This window comes from Hordeum vulgare, chromosome 2H (assembly GCF_904849725.1).
Source record: "Hordeum vulgare subsp. vulgare chromosome 2H, MorexV3_pseudomolecules_assembly, whole genome shotgun sequence".
Lineage (NCBI taxonomy): Eukaryota > Viridiplantae > Streptophyta > Magnoliopsida > Poales > Poaceae > Hordeum > Hordeum vulgare.
This window is the reverse complement of record NC_058519.1, coordinates 594,628,260-594,643,164: the sequence shown is the minus strand read 5'-3', so window position 1 is coordinate 594,643,164 and position 14,905 is coordinate 594,628,260.

Here is a 14,905-nt window from a genome sequence, read left to right as displayed (position 1 = left end):
TGGGGATGTCCAGTAGTGCATGGGATTAATTTTTATGCAAAAACCCAACCTTGTGCTTTGAATTTTTTTAGCAAAACGACCTTTTTTCTATTCTGGTCCAGTTTGATGCTTTGTACTGCACCCCAAATTTTAATTGCTCGAATGCGCATGAGAATTTTACTCCTAGTTGTTCACCCTACCAAAACCTTAAGTCCAAGAGATCAACTTTATAGTCATATTTTAGGTTGGCCAAATTTCCCCTGCTTTTTCTGTACATAATTGGTTTTCAACAAAACTTGCATTACCAAGTTTTCTATTTTGCAAAAATAATTATGTCATCTTCTATTTCATCTATAGAGACCCCACTCTGGAAAGTTTGGATGCCGGAATGGTCCACTTGATGCCACTGGCATTTTGTGAAACACCTATGGTGCATGACCAGCATTGCCATGGTTCTACGACTGCATTGGAAACTTGCTTCCCTGGCCAAACCAACATGTCCAGTAGCCCTGAACCACCCTCATCAATGACTCTGTTAAGTTTCAATTGCATCCAACGATCATAGCTACCCCCTGGCATTCTGTCGAGCACGTGTCGTGCGTGCTCTGGGCGCGCGTGATACGTCCATTTTGCATCATGCTTTCATGTTGATATTTATTGCTTTATGGGCTGTTATAGTACTTTGTGGTACCATATTTATGCCTTTTCTCTCTTATTTTGCAAGGTTTATTTGAACAGGGAGAATTCAGGCAGCTGGAATTCTGGACTAGAAAAGGAGCAAATCTTAGTCCACTATTCTGCACATCTCCAAATGCCCTCAAAAGTTACGTGGAATTTTTTGCGATTATATAAAAAATAATGGGCTAAAGAAGTACCAGAGGGGGGCTACTAGGGCACCACAAGCCCTGCCCCCGCCACCCCCTGGTGGCGGAGGGCAAGCTTGTGGGCTCCCTGACGGCCCACTAGCCCCCCTCTTTTGCTATATGAAGGGTTTCGTTCCAGAAAAAAATCAATAGGGAGCTTTTTCGTGGTTTCACCGCCACCACGAGGCGGAACTTGAGCATATCCAATCTAGAGCTCCGGCAGGACGATCCTGCCGGGGAAATTTACCTCCCGAAGGGGGAAATCGTCGCCATCGTCATCACCAACACTCCTCTCGTCGGAGGGGAGGCATCATCATCAACATCTTCATCAGCACCATCTCCTCTCCAATCCCTAGTTCATCTCTTGTAACCAATCTCCGTCTCACGACTCTGATTGGTACTTGTAAGGTTATTAGTAGTGTTGATTACTCTTTGTAGTTGATGCTAGTTGGATTACTTGGTCGAAGAGTTTATATTCAGATCCTTGATGCTATTCATTACACCTGTGATCATGATTATGATTATGCTTTGTGAGTAGTTACTTTTGTTCCTGAGGACATGGGATAAGTCATGTTAATAATAGTCATGTGAATTTGATATTCGTTCGGTATTTTGATATGATGTATGTTGTTTTTCCTCTAGTGGTGTTATGTGAACGTCGACTACATAACACTTCACCATATTTGGGCCTAGAGGAAGGCATTGGGGAGTAGTAAGTAGATGATGGGTTGCTGGAGTGACAGAAGATTAAACCCCAGTCTATGCGTTGCTTCGTAAGGGGCTGATTTGGATCTACTAGTTTAATGCTATGGTTAGACGTTGTCTTAATTCTTCTTTCATAGTTGTGGATGCTTGCGAGAGGGGTTAATCATAAGTGGGATGCTTGTCCAAGTAAGGGCAGTACCCAAGCGCCTGTCCACCCACATATCAAACTATCAAAGTAACGAACGTGAATCATATGAACATGATGAAACTAGCATGACAGAAATTCCCGTGTGTCCTCGGGAGCGTTTTTCCTCCTGTAAGACTTTGTTCAGGCTTGTCCCTTGCTACAAAAGGGATTGGGCCACTTGCTGCACCATTTCTACTACTTGTTACTTGTTACTTTTTGCTTGCTATGTTTCACCTCACTACACCATCACTTGTTACCGCTACTTTCAGTGCTTGCAGTTATTACCTTGCTGAAAACCGTTTATCAGAGCCTTCTACTCCTCGTTGGGTTCGACACTCTTACATATTGAAAGGACTACGATTGATCCCCTATACTTGTGGGTCATCAAGACTCTATTCTGGCGCCGTTGCCGGGGAGTGAAGCGCCTTTGGTAAGTGGAAATTGGTAAGGAAACATTTATATACTGTGCTGAAATTTATTGTCACTTGTCACTATGGAAACTGTTCCTTTGAGGTGTTTGTTCAGGGTATCTTCACCACGAATGGAAGCACGAGGAGTTGTTCCTCGACCTGAGGTACCTACTGAAAATATCTTTTATGAAATTCCTTCGGGTATGCTTGAGAAACTGCTGGCTAATCCTTTCACAGGAGATGGATCTTCACATCCAGACTTGCATCTGATCTATGTAGATGAAGTTTGTGGTTTATTTAAGCTTGCAGGTTTTCCCGTGGATGAGGTAAAGAAGAAAGTCTTTCCTTTATCTTTGAAGGATAAGGCGTTGACATGGTATAGGCTATGTGATGATACTGGATCATGGGACTACAATCGGTTGAAATTGGAATTTCTTCAAAAGTTTTATCCGATGCATTTAGTACATCGTGATCGGAACTTTATTTATAACTTTTGGCCTCGTGACAGGGAAAGCATAGCTCAAGCTTGGGGGAGGCTTAAATCAATTCTATATTCATGCCCCAATCATGAGCTCTCGAGAGAAATTATCACTCAAAACTTTTATTCTCGGCTTTCTCATGAAGATCGTACCATGCTTGACACTTCTTGTACCGGTTCTTTTATGAAGAAGGATATTGACCACAAGTGGAATTTATTGGAGAGAATCAAACGTAACTCTGAAGATTGGGAGCTGGAGGAAGGTAAGGAGTCAGGTATGAATTTCCAGTTTGATTGCGTTAAATCTTGTGTTGAGACAAACACTTCTAGAGATTTTAGCGCTAAGTATGGACTTGACTCCGAGATAGTAGCTTCTCTATGTGAATCTTTTGCTGCTCATATTGATCTTCCCAAAGAGAAGTGGTTTAAGTATCATCCTCCTGTAGAAAGCTACATAGTCAAAACCAATCTAGTTGAGGAGGAAGTCATTGCTTTTAGTGATCCTGTTGTTCCTTGTGCTTACACTAAGAAACCACCATACCCTGCTAGGATAAAGGATTATTCTAAAGCTCCAACTGTGATACGTAGGGGTTACATTAGACCACTTGCACCCCCCCTGAGGAAATTAGAGTTGAACCTAGTGTTGCTATTATCAAAGATCTCTTAGCCGAAGACGTAGACGGGCATGTTATCAAATTCTGTGAGGACTCCGCTAGAATTGCTAAACCTGTAGTTGGCCTGCCCGTTGTTTCTGTCAAGATAGGAGATCAGTGTTACCATGGTTTATGTGATATGGGAGCTAGTGTTAGTGCAATACCCTGTTCTCTATATGATGAAATCAAAGATGAGATTGCACCTGCTGAGTTAGAACCCATTGATGTCACTATTACGCTAGCTAATAGAGACACTATTTGCCCTCTGGGAATTGTGAGAGACGTAGAAGTCCTGTGTGGTAAGACGAAGTATCCTACTGATTTCCTCGTCCTTGGTACTGCACAAGATAACTTTTGTCCCATCATATTTAGTAGACCCTTTCTCAACACTGTCAATGCTCACATTGATTGCATTAAGCAGACTGTCACAGTTAGTTTCGAGGGTGTGTCTCATGAATTTAACTTCTCCAAGTTTGGAAGACAACCCCATGAAAAAGAGTCATCTGGAAGGGATGAAATCATTGCTCTTGCCTCTATTGCCGTACCTCCTATGGATCCTTTAGAGCAATATCTGCTTGAGCATGAAAATGATATGCATATGGAGGAGAGAGATGAGATAGATAAAATTGTCTTAGAACAATATCCTATTCTCAAGAATAATCTGCCCGTTGAACTGCTTGGGGATCCTCCCCCACCAAAGGGTGATCCTGTGTTCGAGCTTAAACAGTTGCCTGATACTCTTAAGTATGCCTATCTTGATGAGAAGGAGATATATCCTGTTATTATTAGTGCTCTCCTCTCAGAGCACGAAGAGAAGAAGTTATTAAAAAACTCTGAGGAAGCACCGTGCTGCTATTGGATATACTCTTGATGATCTTAAGGGTATTAGCCCCACTCTATGTCAGCACAAGATTAAAACCGATCCTGATTCTAAGCCAGTTGTTGATCATCAAAGGAGATTAAATCCGAGGATGAAAGAGGTCATGAGAAAAGAAATATTAAAGCTTCTGGAAGCAGGAATCATTTATCCTGTTGCTCATAGTGATTGGGTAAGTCCTGTACATTGCGTACCTAAGAAGGGAGGTATCACCGTCGTTCCTAATGATAAGAATGAACTAATCCCACGGAGGATTATTACTCGCTATAGGATGGTGATAGACTTCCGGAAACTGAGCAAGGCAACCAGGAAAGATCATTATCCTTTGCCGTTTATCGACCAAATGCTAGAAAGGCTATCAAAACACACACACTTCTGCTTTCTAGACAATTATTCAGGTTTCTCGCAAATACCTGTTGCAGAATCTGATCAGGAGAAAACCACTTTCACCTTCCCCTTCGGTACCTTTGCTTATAGACGTATGCCTTTTGACTTATGCAATGCACCTGCCACCTTTCAAAGATGTATGATGGCTATATTCTCTGACTTTTGTGAAAATATTGTCGAGGTTTTCATGGATGACTGCTCCGTTTACGGGTCTTCCTTTGATGATTGCCTCAACAACCTTGATCGAGTCTTACAGAGATGCAAAGATACCAACCTCGTCTTGAATTGGGAGAAGTTCCACTTTATGGTTAACGAAGGTATCGTCTTAGGACACAAAATTTCTGAAAGAGGCATTGAAGTTGATAAGGCTAAGGTTGATGCAATTGAGAAAATGCCTTGCCCCACAGATATCAGAGGTATACGAAGTTTCCTAGGTCATGCTGGTTTCTATAGAAATAGAAGGTTCATTAAAGACTTCTCTAAGATTTCTAGGCCTCTTACCAACCTCTTGTAGAAGGATGTTCCTTTTGTTTTTGATGAGGATTGTGAGGAAGCCTTTGAAATACTTAAGAAGGCTTGGACAACCGCACCTATTGTTTAACCACCTGACTGGAACTTGCCCTTTGAAATCATGTGCGATGCTAGTGATTATGCTGTTGGTGCTGTTCTAGGACAAAGAGTTGACAAGAAGTTGAATGTCATTCATTATGCTAGTAAAACTCTAGACGGTGCCCAAAGAAACTATGCCACTACGGAGAAGGAATTTTTAGCAGTCGTGTTTGCATGTGAAAAGTTCAGATCTTATATAGTTGACTCCAAAGTCACTATTCACTCTGATCATGCTGCTATTAAGTACCTTATGGAGAAGAAGAACGCTAAGCCTAGGCTGATCAGATGGGTTCTCCTGCTAGAGGAATTTGATCTGCATGTCGTTGACCGAAAGGGTGCTTATAACATTGTAGCAGATAATTTGTCTAGGCTAGAGAATGTCCTTGATGACCCATGAATTGATGACAGCTTTCCTGATGAGCAATTAAATGTCATCCGCACTTCACATAGTGCACCGTGGTATGCTGATTACGCAAACTATATCGTAGCCAAATACATACCACCCAGTTTCACCTATGAGCAAAAGAAGAAATTCTTCTTTGATTAGAGACACTACTTTTGGGATGATACTCACCTTTATAAGCAAGGAGTAGATGGTGTTATTAGACGTTGTGTGCCTGATCATGAACAGGGACAGATCTTGCAGAAGTGTCATTCCGAAGCCTACGGAGGACACCATGCTGGAGATAGAACTGCCCATAAGGTATTGCAATCAGGTTTCTATTGGCCCACTCTCTTCAAGGATGCCCGTAAGTTTGTCTTGTCTTGTGACGAATGCCAATGAATATGGAATATCAGTAAGCGTCAGGAAATGCCTATGAACTATTCACTTGTCATTGAACCATTCGATGTCTGGGGCTTTGATTATATGGGACCCTTCCCGAGTTCCAATGGGTACACTCACATCTTAGTTGATGTGGATTATGTCACTAAGTGGGTAGAAGCTATCCCCACTAAAAATGCTGATCACCACACCTCTATTAAGATTCTTAAAGAAGTCATTTTCCCAAGATTTGGAGTCCCTAGATATTTGATGACTGATGGCGGTTCACACTTCATTCATGGTGTTTTCCGCAAGATGCTCGCTAAGTATGATGTTAACCATAGAGTTGCATCTCCTTATCATCCTCAGTCTAGTGGTCAAGTGAAGTTGAGTAATAGGGAGATCAAATTGATCCTACAAAAGACCGTCAATAGATCTTGAAAGAATTGGTCTAGCAAACTTGAAAATGCACTATGGGCTTATAGGACTGCCTATAAGAATCCCATGGGCATGTCGCCGTATAAAATGGTTTACGGTAAGGCCTGTCATTTACCTCTTGAGCTGGAACACAAAGCTTATTGGGCAATCAAAGAGATCAATTTTGATTTCAAACTTGCCGGTGAGAAGCGGTTGTTTGATATCAGCTTGTTAGATGAATGCAGGGCCCAGGCATATGAGAATGCCAAGTTGTTCAAGGAAAAGGTTAAGAGATGGCACGACAAACGAATACAGAAACGAGAGTTCAATGTAGGTGATTATGTCCTGCTATACAATTCTCGTTTAAGATTCTTCGCAGGCAAGCTTCTCTCTAAATGGGAAGGCCCTTACGTTATCGAGGAAGTATATCGTTCCGGTGCCATCAAAATCAATAACACGGAAGGAAATTTTCCTAGAGTGGTAAATGGGCAAAGAATCAAACATTACATTTCTGGTACTCCCATAAATATTGAGACCAATATCATCAATGTCATAACTCCAGAGGAGTACATAAGGGATGTTTATCAGCCTATTTCAGACCCTGAAAACGAAGAGGTATTTGTTTTGGTAAGAAATTGGACTCCGATGCTTTTGCAATAGGAAATTTCCTCCGTTTTGGAATTTTTGGAAAATTAGAAAAATAAAAAGAACTCCGGAGAGCGCACGAGGCGGCCACAAGCTTGGCCACCGCCACCCCCTGGTGGCGGAGAGAGGGCTTGTGGGCACCTCGTGTGCCTCCCGGACTCCGTTTTCTTGCGGAGCACTCCTTCTGGTCCAGAAAAAATCAATATATATATTCGCCCGACGGTTTTGATCTCCACATCGCGCAGTTTTCCTCTGTTTTCGTTTTGAGCATGTTTCTGTGACAGATCTAGATCATCATGACTTCCCCAAACGCTCCTAAGGACAATATCTTCGAGAAGGTCATCAATCCCTACCTCACGGAAGTGCTGAAACACCCTCAATCTATCAAGATGGGCGAGGGGATGTTGCACATCCGTGATGTTGAGGGGCCTAAGAAGACCGGAAGCATGTTGACGAGGCTCGAAGCAATGGAGCAACAAGTCTTCAAGTGCCAAGGGATGGTGGAGCGTGGCCTCAACGCCAACCACATGATGATCACGGAGTTCACTAGCAATCACAAGATGGATGCCATTGACAATGGGAAACACCTCTCCAGGCTCTATGACAGGGTTGATCAACTTCAGGGCCAGATCTATGACCTGCAGAACCAAAACTGTGAGTATGAGTACAGATTTAAATCAATAAGGTTGGCTGCAGATTTGAGGATTCCGGCGACTTGTTCATCCTGCCATGATGGAGCACCTATGCCTTGGAAGACGGAGGATCAAACTACTCCAACAACTCCACCACCATCACCACCAAAGGAAGACAACTAAGCATTGGTATGGGCAATCCCCTTGGCTTCTGCCAATCTTGGGGGAGTTGCCCTGGTATCGTATCACCTTTATATCTTTTGCTTTTACCTTTGTTTTACTTCTTTCCTTTTCAGTTTTTATTTCTTCTCTTAGAGGAATAAGTCTTTAGTGTTTAGTTTGAGTCTTTTGCTTTGTATCTCCCCCGATGTATTCAAGCTTGCGAGCTATATAATAAAGAGTATCTTAGTCAAGGGCTTTGCTTTGTGCCATGATCAGAAGTATGAAAAGAACGATAGCATGAAAAATCATGAGACGATCTTATGGAAAGTAATAACTTCACATATGACACGTATGATGATTGAAACTCGTTGAGAATAAATCAACATAGACCTCAGTCATTGTTGCAATTAAGAAGAAGTAATAAGGAAAGAGAAGTTCACATATAAATATATCATCTTAGACACTTTTTACAACTGTGAGAACTCACCAAACTATTACATGCTTAGGAGTAGATGTTGGACAAGGAAGACAACATAATGAATTGTGTTTGCTTGGTTCCAAACAATGTTATATGATTAGAGATCCCTTAGCATGTGACGATCGCTTCCACCTCATGTTAGCCAAAGCTCCCGCACCAAGTAGAGATACTACTTGTGCATCCATAAACCTTCAACCCAGTTTTGCCATGAGAGTCCACCATACCTACCTATGGATTGAATAAGATCCTTCAAGTAAGTTGTCATCGGTGCAAGCAATAAAAATTGCTCTCTAATATGTATGATCTATCAGTGTGTGGAAAATAATCTTTGTACGAACTTGCGATGAGGAAGACATAAAAGAGACAGACTGCATAATGAAGTTCTTTATCACAGGAGGCAATATAAAGTGACGTTCCTCCGCACTAAGAGGACACACATTCAAACCTGAAAAGCGCATGATAACCTCTACTTCCCTCTGCGAAGGGCCTATCTTGTACCTTTACTTTTTGCCCTTGTAAGAGTCATGGTGATCTTCACAAATTCCCTATTTTTGCCTTTGTCTTGGCTACCGTCACATGCTTGGTAAAGATCTATATTCATATATCAACTTGGAGTTGAGTACTTATGCTTTATTATTGTTGACTTTACCCTTGAGGTGAATGGTTGGGAGGCAAAACTATAAGCCCCTATCTTCCTCTGTGTCCAGCTGAAACTTTGACACCATGAGTACCACGTGAGTTGTAACAATTGTGGAAAACAATAGAGATGATTGATTATGTGGGTTAGACTTACAAGCTCTTATTTGACTCTTTCTGATGTTGTGATAAATTGCAATTGCTTCAATGACTTTGGACTGTTGTTGATTACTTATCGGTAAGGTTTTTGCTTCATGCTTTGCTTTGTGAAGGAATTGTTACTCTCCCATAAGAATCTTTATGATGTATTGCTGTTCTATCTGTGATCATGATGCCCTCATGTCCGTATTATGTTTTATCGACACCTTCGTCCCTCAACATGTGGAAATGTTTATGGAACTTGGTTTTCGCTTGAGGACAAGCGAGGTCTAAGCTTGGGGGAGTTGATACGTCCATTTTGAATCATGCTTTCATGTTGATATTTATTATTTTATGGGCTGTTATATTACTTTATGGTACCATATTTATGCCTTTTCTCTCTTATTTTGCAAGGTTTATTTGAAGAGGGAGAATTCTGGCAGTTGGAATTCTGGACTAGAAAAGGAGCAAATCTTAGTCCACTATTCTGCACATCTCCAAATGACCTGAAAAGTTACGTGGAATTTTTTGGGATTATATAAAAAATATTGGGCTAAAGAAGTACCAGAGGGGGGCTACCAGGGCGCCACAAGCCCTGCCACAGCCACCCCCCTGGTGGCGGAGGGCAAGCTTGTGGGCTCCCTGACGGCCCACTAGCCACCCTCTTTTGCTATATGAAGGGTTTCGTTCCAGAAAAAATCAATAGGGAGCTTTTTCGTGGTTTCGCCACCACCACGAGGCGGAACTTGAGCATATCCAATCTAGAGCTCCGGCAGGACGATCCTGCCGGGGAAACTTCCCTCCCGGAGGGGGAAATCGTCGCCATCGTCATCACCAACACTCCTCTCGTCGGATGGGAGGCATCTTCATTAACATCTTCATCAACACCATCTCCTCTCCAATCCCTAGTTCATCTCTTGTAACTAATCTCCGTCTCACGATTCTGATTGGTACTTGTAAGGTTACTAGTTGTGTTGATTACTCTTTGTAGTTGATGCTAGTTGGATTACTTGGTGGAAGAGTTTATATTCAGATCATTGATGCTATTCATTACACCTCTGATCATGATTATGATTATGCTTTGTAGTAGTTACTTTTGTTCCTGAGGACATGGGATAAGTCATGTTAATAATAGTCATGTGAATTTGATATCCGTTCGGTATTTTGATATGTTGTATGTTGTTTTTCCTCTAGTGGTGTTATGTGAACGTCCACTACATAACACTTCACCATATTTGGGCCTAGAGGAAGGCATTGGGGAGTAGTAAGTAGATGATGGGTTGCTGGAGTGACAGAAGCTTAAACCCCAGTCTATGCGTTGCTTCGTAAGGGGCTGATTTGGATCTACTAGTTTAATGCTATGGTTAGACGTTGTCTTAATTCTTCTTTCGTAGTTGCGGATGCTTGCGAGAGGGGTTAATCATAAGTGGGATGCTTGTCCAAGTAAGGGCAGTACCCAAGCGCCGGTCCACCCACATATCAAACTATCAAAGTAACGAACGTGAATCATATGAACATGATGAAACTAGCATGACAGAAATTCCCATGTGTCCTCGGGAGTGTTTTTCCTCCTGTAAGACTTTGTTCAGGCTTGTCCCTTGCTACAAAAGGGATTGGGCCACTTGCTGCACCATTGCTACTACTTGTTACTTGTTACTTTTCGCTTGCTACGTTTCACCTCACTACACCATCACTTGTTACCGCTACTTTTAGTGCTTCAAGTTATTACCTTGCTGAACACCGTTTATCACAGCCTTCTGCTCCTCGTTGGGTTCGACACTCTTACTTATCGAAAGGACTACGATTGATCCCCTATACTTGTGGGTCATCAGCGCACGCGCCCGAGCCGCTGCGTCCCTCTGCCAGTGCCCCTTGGCTAGCTTCCAGGGCCGCGGGGCGCCGCGTGCGTCTCCGACCGTTGGTCGCCCCGGCCTGTGCAGCACAGTGCCGCAACAGCGCGACTGCCATAGCGGCTAGCCGGCGTTTGCAGTGCCGCTGCCTTGGCTAGTACCGCCCGAGCCTTCTCAACACACCAGCTGCCCCTGGACCAATCCCTTGCATCGCCCCTTGTTGCTCCGACATGTTGTTGCCCCTGTTGCGCCGCTATCTCGCCCCTGCTGCCCCTGCCATCACCAAAGCTTTCTCACGGACGTGCTTATAACCTCGCCCGTCAAACCGACCGTAGCCACCTATTTAAGCGCCCTTCAACCCCTCCCAGCCACACAGACCATTGATAACCCACAAGTATAGGGGATCGCAACAGTTTTCAAGGGTAGAGTATTCAACCCAAATTTATTGATTCGACTCAAGGAGAAGCGAAAGAATATTCTCAAGTATTAGCAGTTGAGTTGTCAATTCAACCACACCTGAAAGATTTGGTGTCTGCAGCAAAGTATCAGTAGCAAGGTAGTATGATAGCAGCAGTAGCAACAGTAACCAGTAGCATCAAAGTAACAGCAGTAGCAACAGAGTAATAGTAGCAGCAGTGACAACAGTAGCGGCAAAGTAACGTAGCAAGGACCAGTAGGAAAAACTTGTAGGCATTGGATCGGTGATGGATGATTATGCCGGATGCTATTCATCATGTAACAGCTATAACACGGAGAGATATGTAACTAGCTCCCGTTCGTCAATCTTATGTAGGCATGTATTCCGTATGTAGTCATACATGCTTAGGGAAAAGAACTTGCATGACATCTATTGTCCATCCCTCACGTGGCAGCGGGGTCCTAATGGAAACTACATGATATTAAGGTTCTCCTTTTAATAAAGAACCGGACCAACGCATTAACACTTGGTGAATACAGGAACTCCTCATACTATGGTCATCTCCAGGAGTGGTTCCGGCTATTGTCACTCCGGGGTTGCCGGGTCATAACACATAGTAGGTGACTACAACTTGCAAGGTAGGATCTAAAACACACATATATTGGCGACAACATAATAGGTTCAGATCTGAAATCATGGCACATGGGCCCTAGTGACAAGCATTAAGCATGGCAAAGTAGTAGCAACATCAATCTCAAAACATAGTGGATATTAAAGATAAATCCTTGTCAAAACTAACTCGATTACATGATAGATCTCATCCAACCCATCACCGTCCAGCAAGCCTACAATGATATTACTCACGAACGGTGAAGAGCATCATGGAATTGGCGACGAAGGAAGGTTGATGATGACGATGGCGACGATCTCCCCTCCCCAAAGCCCAGAACGGACTCCAGATCTGCCCTCCAGAGGAAGAACAGGAAGTGGTGGTGCCTCCGTATCGTAAAACACGATGAACTCTTCTCCTTGATTTTTTTCAGGACGAAAGAGGTTATATAGAGATGGAATTGGGGGCGGCGGAGCTCCGAGGGGCTCACAAGCCTGCCAGCCCCGACCAGGGGGGCGGGCCTGGTGGGCTTCTGAGCTCCTGGCTCCGTCCCTCTAGTTGATTCTTGCGCCAGTATTTTTTATATATTCCACAAAAATTCCTCATAGATTTCCAGGTCATTCCGAGAACTTTTATTTCTGCACAAAAACAACACCATGGCAATTCTGCTGAAAACAGTGTCAGTCTGGGTTAGTTCCATTCAAATCATGCAAATTAGAGTCCAAAACAAGGGCAAAAGAGTTCGGAAAAGTAGATACGACGGAGACGTATCAACTCCCCCAAGCTTAAAGCCTTGCTTGTCCTCAAGCAATTCAGTTGACAAACTGAAAGAGACAAAATAAAAACTTTGACGAACTCGGTTTGATATTGTTGTTGGAATTATGCCTAACTCATATCCAGAATTTTAGCAAGATCATAAGCTAACCACATAAGCAAATGACATCTAGGTCTCACGGTAAACTCATATCAATGGCATAATCAACTAGCGAGCAAATAATAATAAGTTTCAAACGTCAACACTTCAATCAAAACAGTCATGAAGCACTACGAACATATGGTATCTCACTAGCTCTTTCTGAGACCGCAAAACATAAATGCACAACACCTTCAACGACCAAGGGTTGACTAAACATTGTAATTCATGGCAAAGAAGATCCAGTCACAGTCATAGTCAACACAGTTAAAAGCAAAGCATAAAAATGACAGAGGTGCTCTCTAATTGGTGCTTTTTCAAGAGGAGGATGACTCAACAGGAAAATAAATAGACATGCCCTTCGCAGAGGGAAGCATTGATTTGCAGAGGTGCCAGAGCTCAAGCTTTGAAAACATAGATAATAATTTTGGGTGGCATGCTTTCATTGTCAATGTAATGACTAAGAGTTCTCACCATCTTCCACGCTACACATGCTATAGGCGGTTCGCAAACAGAAAAGGAAAGTTTTGACTCCCCCACAACTAATCAATCACACTCCACGACTAGCCGAATACTCGGGTGCCGTCCATACCAACATCAATCCAGGGGGAGTTTTGTTTGCAATTGTCTTTCGATTTGAGAATGGAACTGGGCATTCCAATTACCGGCCCCTTTCTCGTGAATGATAGTGGATAAACACATATCGAGGATAACACGCCTAGCATGGAAGATACTGATAGCCCCCTGTCACGACATGAGCAGTTCGGGCATGCAAAACAGATTATTTCTTGAAGATTTAGAGAGTGGCACATGCAAATTTACTTGGAACGGCAGGTAGATACCGCATATAGGTAGGTATGGTGGACTCATATGTAACAACTTTGGGTTTAGGGAAGTGGATGCACAAGCAGTATTCCTGCTTAGTACAAGTGAAGGCTAGCAAAAGACTGGGAAGCGACCAACTAGAGAGCGACAACAGTCATCAAAATGCATTGAGATTAACCAACACTGAGTGCAAGCATGAGTAGGACATAAATCACCATGAACATGAATATCATAGAGGCTATGTTGATTTTGTTTCAACTACATGCGTGAACATGCGCCAAGTCAAGCCACTTGAATCATTCAAAGGAGGATACCATCCTATCATACTACATCATAGTCATCTCAACATTCATGCGGGCATCCAAGACAAACCATTATAAGATCCTAGCTAAGTAAGCATGGCATCAGCAACTATGATCTCTAAGTTGTCATTGCAAACAAGTTTCTCTCACAATAAAGGTGAATCAGGCACGATGAGCTAGTCATATTTACAAAAACAAAATAGATCGAGTTCATACCAGCTTTTCCAGGCTCAGTCACTTCATCATATATCGTCATTATTGCCTTTCACTTGCACGATCAAATAATGTGAACAATAATAAGAGTGCTCATGCATTCGACTAAAGCTGGAATCTGCAGGCAAACACAAAGGAGAAGACAAAGTAATATGGCTCTTTGACAGATAAACAGGTATGCATGCGAGAGCCACTAAACATTGTAACCATGGTCTTCTACCTTGACCCAAAGAAAAATAAAACTATTTACACGAGAAAGCTCCCAACAAGCAAAAGAATAACATGAAAATCTTTTTGGGTTTTCTCAAACTAGATAGACACACGAAAAGAAAACGAGAAAAATAAATGAACTAGCATAGATGATACAGTGGCAAAGTGTGAACACCGACGAGCAAAGTGAAAGCATAAGGAAGAATGTAACGTCGGTGAGAAACACGTACAACCCCAAGCTTAGTCTTTTGGCCTAAGTTGGTCTACTCCCATGGATGGTCCGGGCGATATCCGAAATCATAATGGGGGTTGTACGGGAGCGCTGCAGCCACTTCCTGATTAGCTGCCTCTCGGAGACGAGCAACCTTTTCCTCCCTCTCATACTCCTCTGCCTCTCCTCTGGTTATGTAATATCTCCGTTTTACCTGAAAGTCAAAGAAGGCAGGAGCAAGAAGGGTAATATGGAAAACACGCTGCCGGTTAAATATTAACGGTATAGGATGGATTCATCATCCCTCTCAAGGAACTGGTAGCGTGTCAGAGCG